Source organism: Zosterops lateralis (genome assembly GCF_965231275.1).
Source record: "Zosterops lateralis genome assembly, chromosome: 3".
NCBI lineage: Eukaryota > Metazoa > Chordata > Aves > Passeriformes > Zosteropidae > Zosterops > Zosterops lateralis.
In genome coordinates, this window is record NC_139764.1 from 30,703,343 (window position 1) to 30,720,972 (window position 17,630).

Below are 17,630 nucleotides of genomic sequence, written 5' to 3' on the forward strand. Positions count from 1 at the left end.
CCCATATTGTATCTGAAACCAGTTTAGTTTGGCAAGAGGTTATTTAACCTAAATCAGTTCGCCCGTCTCCTCCCTCTTTTAGATCCAATGTTTATTTTGCATGGAAATTAATAGAGATGGTAAGTGATCACTCTTTGCAAGACCTTTACAAATGAACCAACATCCTAAATTTGCACTGCCTAGAGCAGGCATTGCAAGTTCAGCTTCCACAAAAATGCCTGAAGAGCAGGGTGGCTTGTGGAGCCTGTGGGGAATTCATCAGGCTGAAGGGGCTCTAACAAGAATCAGATAAATACCAGTTAAGAGGTGCCCTGGCTCTGGATAGCAGGCTGCCAGCTTTTGCCACAAAATAGAAGAAATAAGGCTAGAGGGATGGCCAGAGGGCACAGGAGGAAGGCAGCAGGAGAAGAAAGTTGGAGGTGGATGCCAAGGCAGAAGGTAGAACAAATACACTTCCTGCTCCTGTCAAGCAGAAAGGGATAATATCCCAGATGCTTTCCTTCCTACAGGGGTGGTTATCCCTGTTGTCTACTCCTAGAAATCTCCTTCCTCTCTCCCCCTTTCCCTGTCATCAAGAAGCACAAGTTCTGAGTCTGTTGGCTAGGACATGATGCAGCCCCACTCATACCCACTCAGACTTGGAAAGGGGTGAAGGGGGAAAGGGACACTCTCGGACTGGGTGTCCTGCCCTAGGGCTGCACCAGACTCTTGGGTGCAATCCCAACCCCAGGTTAGAAAACCATAACAGATTCAGTGTGGGCCTGCTGGGTCTAGATGACAGGTCCTGTGCTCTCCTGTCACACTACAAGGCTCAACTTTACATCAAGCGATTTGTCAGTGTTTTCCTACTAGCATTTGGCTTTTCTCTTGGCTTTGCTTCCCACTGCTGTTAACTGTCCTGACAAATGAAAGTCATTCTGAAACTATGTGGCTTTGTAATTATTATCTTTGGTAAATGTTTTGAAAGCTGAAGAGTTGCTGTTTGCTCCCTCACAAGCTGCAAATGCCTGCCAGAAGTTCAATTTAACTGTCAACACCTCTGCTCATGAACTTAAATATTTTGGAGTCTGTCTTTATGGTTACATATATTAGCATGTTCTGCTTTCTGTAGGACAGACAACTGCTTGCTAATAAGAATGTGCTCCTGTTTAGTCATGTTTCTTTATTAAGGCTGCTGTTGGACCAGTCTTTATCTCTCTGTGCTAGAATCCATGTCAGAAATAGGTTTTCTGAGTTCCTTTTGACTAAAGACCTTTAGGGTACTGCTACCTTTAAAAAAAATCCAGATGTTGGATAACCTCACAACTGACATTGCTACCAGCTTTTTGAAGTTGGGATGGTAATGCCTGGAAAAACTTGTGATAAGTCTCTCCCATTTCCATGAGTACTTTCATGCACAAATACAAATACATTTGGTAACTGCAGGGGAAGAACCTGTGAGGACTGAATTAGGCACAATGACAACCAGGTGGAGAAACAGACTGAGAATGAAGGTTTAATAGATGTATCCAGCCTGTAACAAATGAATCAGGCCCTGTGCTTCGCTGCAGTAGATGGCAAACCTTGTGTTCTCTTCTTTGGTAATCAGCCAAGTTAAATGCAGTATTTACAGGAAATTGGTACCTTGAGTACTTTTGAAAATTACCATTAAGATTTAGGTCTTCAGACTGATGCTCAACTCCCTCTGACTTCAGATGGATTTAGAAACCTGTGTGATCTTGAAATTCCAGGCCACAGAAAGATTTCAAAAAATGGTGATGCACCTAGTTGCCTTTAATACCAGATGGGAAATTGCATCTGCATCTCTAAGTTCCAGAAAACCAAAGAAAATAAATCCAAATCCCTCCTCATTCCTATACATCCTCTGTCCTTATAAGGAGTAGGAATAAGAATTGTTTGTGGTGGGATGTACTCAGACCTCATAGGGTTTGGCAGAGTTATTAAAGGAGGCTGAAGGATTCGGTACACATTAACCCGTAAAATATAATGGGAGCTGGGTATGACCCTTACTGGACATCTCAGAAATTACCTGTTAACTCTGTATTAAACTCCTCTCCATTAAGAATCCTGTACATTCCCAAATTACTATTCTTTCACCCTGCCTGAGCAATGGCCCAGCTACAGCCTACTTCCCATAGGAAGAAGTAGGAGTTTCTTGTTAATAGAATACAGAGAAATGCCCAAAATTTCTCCCATGCTTTAGAATGAATGGGATGATCACAGTTCTTTTTGGGGGGACAGGCAGAGTGGGTAACTCTCTCTTCCAGGTTTCCTGAGTTTTAAGGGCCTCTTTCATACTGCTGCCCATAAGGAAACAGCCTGAATTTCAGGGTTTCAATTACACTCCTCTGAAAGTAATTTCTGCTAAGTCTAGGTCTCTGCCTTTGCTATCTGGGCAAGAATTCATTTAAAAAGTAGAATGTTCATGTTCAAGATGTTTCTGTAGATGGCATCAGCAAATTCCTTAATAAATACCACAGAAAATAAATTACAAGATCTCTGGAAAATGAGTCATTAATTAGGCCATTTGTCTCCTATGTCACCACCTAATCTGTTATGTTACATCCCGCTAAATTTTCCAACAAAAATAAGCTGTTTTCATATTAATTTTGATCTTTGTCATAAAAGGAATTGTGTTTGCATTATTTGCTGGGATTTTGTGTGTGTTTGTGTCGGGAACAAATACATTAATGTGACCTCAAGAGCAAAATACTCTTTAACATAGAAGAGAAATAATCTCCAAAGCAGAAGAGAGCACACTGAAGCATAAATAGGACAGACTGGATGGCAGTAAGTGCAAGCAGCTGGCCAGCACAGATTCACAGACGGAGTGGAGCTATACAGTGATAAGGGACTCATTTAGCTTTAAAAAGTGCCTAATGTGCTAAAACAGCCCAAATGATAGGGTTTCCCTAATCACCATGAATAAATTTCATGCCATGCCTGAGAGTCTCATTGCATTAGCACCTTTAACTCACCTAGATTAAACTGTGAAAACTCAGAGAGTTCGGGCTTCTGACACCACCTTTGTGCACCCCCTCTTTATAGATGAAAATTTCATCTTACAGCCACTCATATGCAGTGTTATAAAAGTAAAGTGAGACCTAAAGTCTTCAGCAAGGTACTTAAAATGTGAATTGTTGGTCAGTAGGGAATATAATTCCATAGTTCAGATGTACAGTTAGGATATGATTATGAATGTGCTTGGAACTTAATTTTTTGGAAAGCACTTAAACCTGAAGCTGAGTTTTAGAACTGTCAAGAAATGTCAGTATTGCCACCAGGACAGTCTAAGAGAGTATAGCACAACATGGAGTTGTTCTATATTTATTAAGAATATGAGCATAAGAATAGCATTGACCACAAGGGAACGTTCTGGAGGAATCAGCAAAACCATCTTTTTAAGGAGAAGGCTGTTCAGGAAAGTGGTACAAAGAACATTTTTGCTATGAGAAAGAAGGACAGCAAATGACCAGAAAGAACTGGGAGAACTGGCTACTGAAATGTAGTTTCTCAGCATCTATGAACAAAAGTAGCAAACTAAGTGAGCTGTCTGGAAACTTAATGAAAGCTCCATTAAACGATATTTAAAGAGATTTTAAATAACTTGTAGATAATATTGAAGGAGGAATTGTGAACAAATGAGGTACTTCTAGTGACTAAACCAGGACTGATGATTTGTATTTTGGCTCGGCTCCCTAAATAGCCCTGGGCACTTTGGTGCTAGTGCAGTGTCAAGCCTCAAAATCCATCCCCAGTCCCCAGAAGGGGGACAAGCAAACCCTGAAATGCAGAGGACTCCACACAGGTGTGATGTGAAAAGTCTGAGCCAGCTGGTGATGGGGCTACCTCAGCAAACTGTGCCTTGGGGACACTGCCTGCCTGCCCTGTGTGCCTGTGCTGCCTCCTCATGCCCCACCACACATGGGTGCAGTCCTTGTCACCAGCATCGCTCCTCTTTGCAGGGGCAAGGATGGGGAGAGCTGTCTTCAGATCATTATGATTTTAGTCTGTCATTTGCAGCTTGTATTTCCAATTGTCAGGCAAGAGAGATGAAAATTACTGCAAAATCTTTTTGTTATATCGAAGTTGTACAGCTAGGTACCTCCATACGTGACCTCCTCCATGCTGCACATCCAAGAGAGGTGTACTGCAATGGGATATATCAGCAATGGAGGGATGGTGTTTCCCTGGCCCAGTTCTCTGCTAATACCTGCTCTCTCCCAGTAGAAAATCTGTACCCATATTTGTATCTGAAGTAGGGAAATCTTAGTATATGCAAGGATATTCTCAAGAGCAAAAATAATGGAGATTTATACTTCAACAACACTCACACCCTTTGCAATTTGACCTATTGTAAGCAGACATGTACATGTTTTGGGCTGGGGTTTTTTTCTGTTTAATATGCAAAACATAGTGGGGAATACTCCAGCTTTGCAAAGTTCTTCGTTAAATGCCTTGGGACTGTGATGCATATACACATCCTGCCCCAGAAAATGCTGAAAGGTTGTCTGCAAGACTCATCTGTCCAGCTAATGTCTTGTTTCTCACTATAACCCTTTCTGAGAGATTTTGTGCTTGCACAGTTCTCTAATACACCCATCTGAAAGGCATCAGAGAAGTGCTAAAATGAGTGTCATACTTGTTGGCAAGGACAGCTGTGGAAGATCCCTTCCTCATTTCATGCTGCCACGACCAGCCTTTGTGTTTCACACACACATGCAGAACTCTGACTTCTGCTTGACTCTCCAGGGGAGAGAGAAGCTGAAATGCCTTGTTCCAGATGCATGCTTTTGTACAGTGTATTTAGCAATGCTCATTCATCAACAGAACCTGTGATGTCACCCTCCAAAGAGCAAGAGAGAGAGGAATGTGTCAGTGAGTCAAAGTCTTCAGTGCGGTGGAAAGTTTCCTCTCCACCTCCCTGAACCTGCAGCCTAGGAAAAGTGGCTAGAATCAATATAATACGTATGCAAGGAGGCAAGAATATGGCTTTTGGAGAGAATTCCCTTATCATATGACCCAAGGAAGTATCAGTTCCTGGGCCTACTTTCCACCAGAAAGCCAAATCATTCTTTCCTGTTCTCCTCCTCAGCCCTGAGGATTACACAATGCCTGTACAACTTGTTTCCTTAATCGGTCTATCAACATAACAGGACACAGTGGCTGCTCTGGAAGCACCCACCTACCCTGAAACCCTGCAGAGACATGTTCAGATCTACCCTGGGTTTTCATGGTAGTCTCACTGCTACACTGGGAAGAGCCTCAAGCTTCAGTGCTCTCAGATAGGAAAGTTTCTGTCCATCTCCATCATGTCCATCTCCATCTCCACCTCCATCTCTTCCCTCCTTCCATCTTAAAACAAGAAAGAAAATACATTTCAGAGTCTCTTTAGGATTTTTTTTAATCTCCTGCCTTGTCATAGGAGCCAAACTGTCACAAAAAGTATGGGCACATGACATCAGATGTCCAACAGGTGACAAGACTGCCCTGTAAACCGAGTTTAACATCAGTTCCCAAATGCAGTTTAACAACCTTACTTCATAATCCCAAATTCTAATTTTTGCTTGATGGTCTTTGTGTTTCCTTCCACCTCAACAATGTGACAACACAGACATTGCCTTAAGGAGGTGCAGTAACAAATATTCTGTATAGTGACAGAGCCACATCTGAACTCAAACAAATCCTCAGTACCTTGAGGCCTCATGCTGGCCTCCACACCAACTCCTTATTTTGAATAAAATTTCCTGAACATTGGTATCTCTATCCAGCCTCGGTAACATGATGTGATTGAGATAGGATCCAGTGCCAGTAAATGGATTGGCTTCAGTGTTAGTGGGTGCTTATATCAATATATTGCACTGTTTCTGCAACCCACAAAGCCCAGGACAATTGCTCTAACTGAACACTCAGTAGCCACATGACTGCCCACAGCTGGCCTTCTCTGAAGTTTTTTCACTGCTGGGGAATTACTTTGTATTGTGTCCAGAAGCACATTTCCGAAATAAAGTCAAGATTTTCAATGTATGAATCCACAGGAACTGTCTTGTTTCCAAACAACTCACAATTATTCTTCAAAATATTCATTCAGAATTCAGATTCAAGTACAATAGTTAAATGAATGGAACTCCCAAACTCAAGGATAGCAGAAAAATTCATAGTCTTTGGAGCTTTTGTCAGAAAGGCAAGAATGAAATAGCATGAATTATGACACTGCCTGAATGCTCCAGTTCATGTCTCAGGTAACCATTTTCCTTTGGATGGCAAAGGAGGAGGAAGAAGAACTGCTGTGCTGTTGGATTGTTTAACAGTAGCTGTAACCACTGTCTCAACCCACACCCTGGTGCAGTCTCCTCACTTTCTGGCTCCTGCTGATGATGATACCACGGCAGCTTGTCTCTTGAGTGATTTGGTTCTTCTCTCTGGTTATGTCCTCAGGTATTAACGCATTTAAAGAGACCTCTAATCCATCCCAAACTGAAACTGTGATTCAATCCAAAAGGCTAATGTGTTGCTTTTGCATAGTACTGTGAATAAGTTGAACTTGTGTGCTATCACTCATTGTTTAAACACTGTAACACTTCACAAATGCACAATGTCTTTCAGACAGGAACTTCAAAGCATTTTTTCAATCACCAATTTAATCCCACAGTGCACAAGCCAAGTCAGCTGGCAGATAGAGCTCTCCTTTTCTTAGGTAGGTAAACTGAGGCAGCGAAAACTCAAGTACATATGTCCAATATGACTTACTTTCAAAGACACCAACTCCTTACAGCTGCCATTGGTTTAGGATTCCTACATATTTCTGAACTTCAGATAACATTTCTTGAAATAAATAATGAAGTGAATAATGAACTGAACAAAACATAAATAATGATGACCGATTATGAATGTATTTTAGTGTCCTTTTTGTGATCCTTTAGACCTCATAACTTGTTTTATACATCCAAAGAAGATGAATGGAAGGCCAGGGGTTTGGAGGTTATTTTGCCAGAAGGAATGGTTTGTGTTCCTGAACAAAGACACCTAATTTTTAGTGAAAGCTGAAAAGAGGAAGAAAATTCCATACTACTGGTATTATATATTCCCTTGTTTATACACACTGGCCTGTGTCCAAAGCAGAGCGTGTGGAAACCATATGACTACTATTGAATATGTGCCTAAATCAAATTTGCAGTGTTTTTCCTTTGCTTGCCAAGGACAAGCTTCCAGTGGGGTTAGATACCATATGTTAGGCAGAAAACAGGTTGAGGTTTTATTGCCTACCTTTCCAGGTACAGGACAACCTTGCCAAATTAAGTGACATCCAACTGTATAGAAACACCATAAATGTCTGGTTTAGTCTGGGTCCCAAAACCCATCCCAATTTCTCCAAAATAATTGACCAAAGAAGATACCTACTCCTTCAGAAGCAGTGTCTAAGCAGAGAGGGGAATGAGAAGTAAGGCTGTGGGTCTTTCCTCCACATGATCTTGAGGAAAACACATTTCCAGGTGAGATTGTTAGAGAAGTCATTGGGAAGCAACTTGCACCGTGCACCACTGCACTCTTTGCAGCAACACTAAAAATTTCAGGATGTGTTTTTGCTCCTTGTTGGCACAAACCCAAATCTTTTCAAGCAGAGTCTGTGCTGTAGATTTGTTTTGCTGCTCATAACTCCAGGCACAAATGGAAGAACCTGTCCAGCTGCCAGGTTCAAAGGGAAGGGGCACAAATATGGTTTTCCACTTTTGGCCAGGAACTAAAATGGAAGGCTAGCCACTGAGCAGCTGTCATTTTGTTTAGAAATACGGAGTCTTCTAACATAAATGCTAAGAGTGGCCAGAGTGAATCAAAGCAAAGATCATCCAGCACAGCAACCTGTCTCTGAGAGACAGAAAACTCACATAACCACATTGCAATAGCTTGCTGCTCAGGGACTTCCAGATCCAAAATTATTTTGTGGGTCTTGATTGATGGCTTTCTCTTTTTCTAATTTTCCCTATCTCTCTCTGAATCAAGGTCAGCTTTCAACATTCACAGCATCCCACAGCAGAGCATTCCTGTGGTTTCCAGACATATTGTGTAAAGGAATACTTTCTTCTGTTTGTTCTGAATCTTCCCCTTTTTTTTCTCAAGAAGTATTATTCCATATACTTGGCCACCTTGACACCCTTCTCTGATTGTTTTCCAGCTTTGTTATACTCTCTTAGAGATGAGGGGCTCAGAACAGCATGCAAAGCAATAACATGGCAAGGGTATGCTGTAGATTCGAGCCATGACTTTAAATGGGTCACTTTTTCTCCATATGCATTTGCATTTATTTACATTGAATGGGATCTGCCATCTCAGGGCAGAATTACTTTACCTTTAGTACATTATAGAGCATGACATTAGTCAGTTTATGGAAGTTCTAATCAATTAATGTCCTGAGCAAGAAAACACAGCATAGTTACCACACAAATTACACTTAAAATAAACACCTGTATGGGAAGACTCGCTTATGAAAATGCAGCATTTACAGATCAAAAATTTCATAAAAGAATGAAGGTAGGAATGCGTCCTGTATAGTGAGCCAGGCATGAAGTATAATTATATAAGGATGTGAAGATTATTTCAATATTCTCTTCAGGAGGAAAAGTTTCAAAAGCCCATCTGAAATATTGCATGACCATTGGGTTGTATTATAATGTCTAACAAGTACTTTTAGCATTTACTTACCTAACAGAGATGATAACTGGCATATTAAATAAAACATAAATTTGGAAGCAACACCCAGTTGTAGGGCACACAACAAACGGAAGCCAGAGTCACCTGGGTCTCAAACATGGAACACTTGGTATTGGCATTACACACCTCAGCTGGCATTATCTCTGTGTCTTACTTCATTGAAGATACTCAGAAATGGATATCCAAACAAAACAGCTCTGCTCCAGTCTTTGTTATAATCATTTATTTATTATATTTACTATTTACAGTCCAAAGCTGGTCAAAAACTGATTTTACTGTTGAGCTAGAGTTGCCTGATCATGTACATCACAAATCCCCGTTTTTCTTTGAAAAGGCTGTATGATCTCCATGTTTGACTTCAAGCCTTTTGGAACTCAAATGCTTGATCCAGTCTTCTGAGATTTATGTACCAGTGACCTGTGCAAGAGCTTGAAAACCCAAAATCTTTCATAAAGCCACAGTGTCTCCAACCCAGAGCTGCCTACTGAACTTCTGGATATAGAATAATTTTCCCAGGTTGATCATGGTGACCACATGAGCCTCTATGGGGTTCCCAGAGATGCTGTCTCATGTCCAGCCACTGCTGTCATTTCCTACCACCACGACTGTGTCGCCTGGGACTCTCCACTGCAACTCAGAGAAAAGAATACAAGAAGACACCAGCCTGAAGCAACTAATCCAAACAGTGAGAGCAGCTGAACTGCTGGGGAAAAGGTTTCAGTACTGACAGAGAACAGCACTTCTCAAGCACTCTAGTTCAAAACAAATAGAAAGCCAGGCAGACAGACAAATGGAAAGTGCAGATGTCAGGGTTCAACGGAAAAAAAAAGAAGGGAAAATGTTCAGCCTATAATCAATCATGGGTACAGTGGAGCATTACAAAAAGATTCACGTTACATTCCAGCACCATAATTATCCCTTGGTAGTGGGGAGCTGCCCTAGGATTGGTCTTCTGATGAAGCAGCAGTATCTGCTGTATAATTTTACCAGCTCTGAAGGTGCTCTAGATGCATGTGCTGTAGAAGAAATGTATTGACTAAAAGATTGCTGCCCTTCTACTGGATGCACTTACAGCCACTTACAGGCTAATGGATCAAATCGCTTCCAGGTGGATGGGAAGCCCTCTGAAATCCATTCCAAGAAACACTGCTAAACAACAGTAATAGACTGTCTGTAGCTATCCTCACATAAAGAATTAAAAATATAAAGCAGAGTCAGTGAAGTCTTGGAAAAAATGTATGCCATGATTGGTTGCATTATATGAAACAAATCTTGGCCAGTATGAGAAGCTGGGAAACCCATGAAAACAGAGAAGCTTTCTCACTGGACACAGGCATAACTGGAACTTTGTAGTCCTGGCCATTGCTGATGAGCAGGGCACTGCAAAGCACAGACATGATTGCCTCATGAAGGAATGTGGCCAAATAAAAGCAGCTGTCAGTTTTCTATTTACCTCAGCTCTCTCTTTGGCTCATTGATCTACCCGAACACCTACAGGAAGACACCAGATCAGGTGGGAGCAAAGTCCAGACCTGCAATGTTGCAATTTAAAATTTCATCCTCCCAACAGCACAGACACAGGAGGCAGGAAAAGACAAAGTCTGCTTCACTTGATGTTACAGCCTAGTAACTAGACAGAGGAACATGGCAGCAGCCTCTGAATGACTGGAGAAAAGTGCTTGAAGCAGCCCCACAATTAGGCAGGTTTGGAGTCTCCAAGTTCTTTTCTAAAGCAGCAACAAACAGCAGCAGCAGTCCAAGCTTCACTAGGAAAGAGATCATACAAGAAACACAGACACATGGCCATGGAGAGAGAATGCTTCAGATAGTTTCAAGAAATAAAGAAGTAGGTGGCTGGTGAAGCCAAGGCCTTGGGTACAAAAGTCAGGAGAAACAAGGAGATTGTGAAACAAATCAAACCAACATGATGTAAGCCAAGAAAAGGAATTCAATGACCAGATGGAAGGTTCATCATGTCAGATAGAACATAAGCAACAGGAGACAAGTTTGTGCAAGGAGGTCTGCAGAAAAGGTATCAACCATTCAATCTGTGATGGGTTGCTGCTAGAAGAGCATGTGGGGGTATAGACTCTCAAAAGACACTGAGCAATACAGTTAATATTTGACATGTGTCTCATGCTCTTGTGCTGTCATACTTGTGTCACACCCATCTGCAGTTCAGGGATCCTTCTCCTTGGACTTATGGGGTGAAACCAGGTGGTTGGTCTAGTATTTGACAGGGCATCCAGTTCTGCCTGCTGCTGGTGGCTCTGGGACCACGGCATATGGGGGTCATGTTGCAGGTCTGCGACCGGAGCTGTCTTCACAGAGGTTTCAGAGAAATCCCTCTGAAATATTCAACCTTTGGCAGCAGCCTCCATCTCTTCTTTTTACTGCCAACTGTGTAGCACATTTTTCCACTGGACACAAGCTCCTGGAATCTCTCAAGGGAGCAGTATATTTGTGTTCTAGCCAACCTCAGGGTCTTTGTTTTGGTACCAATACCCATTTTCACACAAAAGGCACAGAAAGATTTAACACTGAGGCAAGGGCAACAGAAAATCATCTACTAATTTTTGTAGCTATTTCCAAGAATTTGTTTTCTCTGGATTTAAGGCAGGTCAGCTTAATAACTCCTTAAATGCTATAAACATTAATTTTAAAAGACAGTCTTCCTTTGGGCACCATCAGAGTAATGGAAACAACCACAGAAAATACAGAGGAATCAGGTATCACTTGTAAGAAAGTAACTGGGGATGTAGTATTCCATTACACAGGATGCATTTGTACCATTTTAGCTTGCACAGATGGAAATATAGTTCAATGTTTCAACATCATTTGACTTTCACGTGTTAAAATATTGATAAGTGCTGCACAGGATAATGCCCCTATGGTTTCAAGTAGTAACTGGAGCATGATGTTTATTGAAGTGAAATACAGCAAAGCCTTTAACAAGTATTTAAAATTCTGAGGATCGTTCTCAACACTGTCACAGATTATTTCTTTATTTTTCTTCAGCTAATCTTTGTTGATATCTTCCAGTCTGTGAATGTTAAAATAGAATTCATCTTCTGATCACCTCAATGCCTCTGTGTTACAAGAAGCTCTTTAGGAAAAAAAAAACCCTATTTGAAAAGTACAGTGCTGCTGTCATACACAAAATAACAAGCTTCAATAAAGAAAAAACAATGCTACATAAAATAGGCATAAATGGACCATAGACTTTCTGTTCTAAATATTTATGGATCTTTACGCTGCAGCAAGAACATCTGAAAGCCATAAAACTTATGATTATCCAAATTGCTCAACGAGGTCTAACTTGTATCATGTCAAAGCTTCCGTTCTAAAATGCACAGTATTTCCTACACCACTTATGATTGCTAAGACCAAATTAGTCCAGCCAGAAGTCAGCAGAGGCCAGAAAAGATGTCACTTCAATAGATTCAAAGGGAAGATGAGCCATGAAGGATTTTCTTAAAGTGCATATCACAGGGGTATGACCATCATTCATTCAGAATTTATCTATCCAGTCTGCAGCATCAGATTTAGCACAGACATCTTTTGGTCCCCTATGGAAGCAAGGCTTCATTTTATACTTCCCATTGGCACAAGCATGGAAAAACTCAAAGAGGAAGGCAGTTCACCAGATATAGTTCAGTTGAACAGACTGGAAAGGGTTTAATGTTCTCTGAACATAATTTGTAGGAAAAAGAAAAGTTTTTAAGTACTGGAGTAACTGTTCATTGGGGTACACAGGTCTGCAAGGAATTTAGGGACTTGACTCTCAAACAGGGAATTCTTCAAAAGTACTCATTAGCTACATCATCTCATGTGTACATTGAATAGGCCAGATCCACATGGGAAGACTGAGTAATTCCCAAATGAATGTTCAGTACCAGGAGCAATGTTGGCAACTCGTGTAAAGGTGCACATTCTCCTCTCCACTTAACCTCATGGTAGTTTTGAAGACCAAACAACGCTCATTGCTAGACTGTAAACAGAATATTGTTTTCCTCTTATTAAAGCAAAATAAGAAAAATAAATCTTATTTTTCCTATTGTGCGTTATCTGACTGCAGGAATATCAGCTTACATGGAGTATTGCTTAAAAGCATTTGTATCTCAAGAGTCATCTTCTGAATACTATTTAAATTAAATGTAAGTTTTCTTGTTTCCTAATACATACACATATTTTAGCATAGAAATCATAGTAATAAGAATTATCAATTTCGGTGTGGATTATTATTTTGCAGAGCAGACACTTCCTGTCCTTCTAGTCACTTTATTATCTGATCATTAGAACTGGTTATAAAAGTTCTAAGTTGTCAATTTCAATACTGGTTTCTGAAAGTTCTATGAATGTTCTTTGCAAATAATACTGGAGCATTTACTTCCAAAGTTGTTGAAGTGCTTCCCTCTGTTTTCATAAGTTATATTAAGAGCATGGAAAAGTTGATATTACTAAGTCAAAAGAAATCCATATAAGCATGGAGTATTGCAAACTTACTAAAACAGATGATTGTAGTAGTTCATGTAGATATTCATGAATATCTAAAATTTTATCTCTTTGTTGTCTTGACAGAGAAGTTTGAAATGTTAACCTTTGCATGGAATAAATTCCCTCAGTCTTGAAACCTGCTAAAGATGTTGAACAATAGGCATTGATTGACTTCAAAGTACCACTTAGAAGTGGTACAAGAAGTACTACAAACCATCTCAGAAAAAAGAATTGTATTACTATGAATTAGTGATGCAGCAAGATGTTCAGGCTATTCATTATGTTTCACAGTGTCATATGTTGAACACTATTTAAAACAACAATAACATAATTTTTCCACTGGGCTTTACAGAATACAACTTGATGTCTTCCTTTATACAAGATTCTGGGCCATTCCCTTGAATAAAATTAATCTCTGGTTTAATAAAAGCCAGCCAACAGTCTGAACACAGAGCTCATTGCCATGATCCCCAAATGATTTGGAATGTGCAAAATGACACAAATCTTTCTCCTGCACTGCAACTCAAGCTGAGAACACGCCCCAGCTGCGTCCTCAGTATGCTTGCATCTCAGTCACAGAGGACCCATATGATCATATGCTATACTGCCCAAAAAATAATTTTCTCCTGTGCAGAGAGGCATTTAACCAGAGATATCGTGTAACATCTTATGTGGCCATCTGTTCAACCTCAGGAGCACAGGTATTTTAGAGCAGCACACAGGTTAAATGCACACAGCCAGGATGTGCCTTGACACAGCCCCATATTGCAGTGATCAGTGCATTGTGCAAGTGGAGTGAAAGTGGCTAGCAGATTAAAAAATGGGTAGTCATGGACCATAAACTGTCATGTGGATGTCACAGTGGCAAAGCAGAATGTAATATCAGTATGTCCTGCTAAAAAAAAGAAAGGCTAAATGCTTTAAATATAATATGCTGTTTGATGTTCATATATGCTGAGGCATATCTCTTTGAACAGGCAAACCTGGACTAATAGCAGTAAAAGAAAAGCAAGTAGCTGGTAACTTCCCAGGATGGCTGGCTAGTCATTCAGGAGCCAAACTGTCACATCTACTTTCTACAGGTGTGACTATCACAGTGTAGCTTATTCAGAAACAAGCCACAATTAATGAAGTGACCCTCAGAGATCTCCTGGAGACTAATGTGACATTCTGCCATTGTGTGAAGGCCTTATTCTGGTGATCAGTTCTTCAGGTGCCTCACACCAGATTGTTCCTCTGCTCAGACCTCATGGAAAATGTCAAATTGAGCAGAGAATGTAAGGAGGTAGGAGGGGATCACCAGGGCATTCCTGTTTCATAACCTATTATAAATGTCTTTGGTCTTACTTTAAAAATCTATAGTCTCAATATATATATTATAATTTTTTTGCATATTCTTAAAAAAAACTGTATGCTTTGTTTGATACTGAAGTCGAGGCCAGATGGGAATGTGTGGATTGTGCTTTATTCATTGATTAGCTACATGAAGGAAAGCATGGTGTGGCCTGAGTCTGTTTCCTTGTGTCTAGACCATTCTGTTTAGCTGGCTTTTCAGAATGGGGCACAAACAACTTAAGGTCTCTGCATTGCATCACTTGCATTGTTGGGGTTCTCCTGACAACTGGAGTTTTAAACTTTGGGTCCTTAATCTCCTTTGGGTGAAAATCCCTTCTACCAAAGGCCAGGTGTCCCAGAAGCTGCGACAAGGAGCCAGGGGATGGTTAAAATAGTCAGGCAGATTTATGAATCAAGAAATACAACTCAGAAAGAGACTACCTCGGAAATCTATTTCCTAAAAATTAAGCTTGAGGCATTAAAGGAATCAGGACTTAGATAAGTCACTGCCCTAGAGGGATGTGGCCAATCCAGTCAGAACTCCTTTCCTTAAGCTGGATTTCTGTCACATGGAAGTAGAAAGGTTTTCTATGGTTAACTGTGGCTTGTTAACTGCCTTGTTTGGAGTAAAAATCAATACCAAAGTTTCTCACATTGCAGGGGACAGTGGAGGAGGCAGTAGTTGTAAGATGGTAAATCACTGACCCTTGAGTGAGGCCCTGCAGGTGGGCTCTGTAAAGGGATGTTTGACTTAAGGCAGCAGATGGGTCCAAGGCCTGAAACTTCTTGTTGCCCTCAGAATGCCCCAGAGATTCTTGGTGCCTTCAGAAAATTCCTATACACTGTGTCTCTGAAGTGTGGGCATTGTGAAGGCTTTACTGGAGGGATCATAGGAACCTAGGGGCTTAGCTCAAACCTCCATAGTTAAGTGACAGCCAAGCCCCCAATGGACCTGGCCCAGACAATCTACAGGTGGAAATGGAACTTATTGCTCTAGAAATTTCTCCTAACCACACATTCCTGCAAGGAGTTTTTATGCATATGGTATGATTTTCGTGGGACAAAATTATATGATGGTGTCATTATTTCAAGTCAGCATTCATTTGGAAATAAACAGACAATAACATGAGGTGATACCTCTGGAAAAATTGCTGCTGCTATGAAAAAAAAAAAAAAAGTGTTTGCAAAATGCAGACAAAGCCAAACTGATGTCACTTATGTAGTATGACACACCTCTTCTGCCAAGGTTTGGGGGTGGAGTTCAGATAAATACTGAAGAAGGAAAAGGGACTAGGGAAAACTTTGCCACTGGCTCCCTTTAAATCTGACACTGGTAATTATATAGGATATCTAAACTTGTTTGTTGGGTTGGTTTTGGTTGGTTGGGGTTTTTTTTCCTGCAAAAGGAATGTTTTTCCTTCAAAAATATGTATTATTAGAAGCTCTTAGCACCAAAACCATGAAATAACTGCCTTATTTGTATAAAATCAGCTTACACCTAGAGCTGGAATACCAGATACTAAGTACATGCTTAGTTCCAAGTAGTGAATCCAGCTCTAGTAGCTAAAAGTGCCATTTTCCCCTATGCTTAAAATTAACGGCGTGGTGACCTCCCATTGCCGCTGGAGACATTATCACGCCTTTTCCCATTAGGTGCATTTCCCACTGTTTGCCATAGACCTTTTTCTTCTCGGCTGTGAAAACAGAGGGAAGTTTTACAGATGAGGGGCTGAGGCCGTGGGGCCAGTAGATGGCAGCAAGAACACGCAGAAAAGGCTTTTCTCGCCCAGCCTGGAAAGCGGTGCAACTTTAAACGGATTCAGTATTTGTCTTCCATATTTGGAGAGTGAAAAGTATATGTGACAATTAGAGGGTAATGCAATATTACAGTGCAAATAGGAGAGCGAAATGACTGTGTAACCACTGAATAGCTCCCTGATTTAATTTGTTTGTACTGACCTAACTTCTCTGCAATTGCAAGTTCACTCTGAGGGACTTGGAAAGAGGGATGGAGATCTGACTAGCGCCAGTCACCAGGAACTTCCCCGGCCCTCTTTCTCTTTTACACTTTCTGTGGAGGGTAAAGGTGGTTAACATTGCCTTTAGGCTGAAAAAGTCACGGAAATCTGCAAATGATAGAAATATATCCCTTAACACTCCATCATCATAATTTTTTTTTTTCCTTCATGAGGCATTCTGCTCTCTGCTACAGATCCTTCTGGAAAAAAAATTATTAAAGGAGGAACACAAGCCTCAAATATCCACATACATCAGTATGATTTTTTTTTTTTCCAAAGGGACCTAGGGTCTGGGCTGACTCACCATGTAGTGTAGTAATTGCAAAGATGGAATGCAACAGCTCCAGAAAACTGCCAAGAAGCAGACATAAAATCTAGGCATCCGGGAGGCAGCTGGGCTTCTTAATTATTGGCAAATATATTTATATATAAATATTTTGCCAAGCGTGATTTGGGTTAAGAGTTCCTGTGAAGTGACCTTTTGCTTTCCTTTGTTTAGTGTCTGTACACATGTCCTAGATAGATACATGGGGAGAGAGACACAGACGCACAGACAGAGATAAATGAACGGATTTCACACAGCCCTCCGAAATCCCAAACGATGCCTAAATTAAATGAAGAGGGATATGAAGCGAGGCATAAGTGCAAGCACAGATTTCAGAACTGTGAAAATATGTCAGCAGAGCATCATTTTTTGGTTCAGGCTGATAATCACTCCCTGCTCTCATTATAAGATCAGAAGGGCCATCTGTCCTCTCTGGATAATTTGGAGCTCAGATACAGTGAGCACCCTTGTTAGAAAATGACCCTCCTACTCTCTGTAATCACAAGCACTTGCAGCCCTGGATCCACACGAAGCTGGGGAAGAACAGATTGGTTCCAGAGCAGTATTGATTACGTATAGATTTGTGGTTTATTTGGTGCTATATTTGGGTGAAGAGGTTTATATTTTGGAAGAGTGGTGGGGTTTGTTTCCTGCCTCGCCTTCACTTCTTCGGACTTTCCCTTCTCGAGATGTGACTCTAGGAAGTTGCATGAGACGGAGGAGTCTCTTGATTTTGTAACGAGACA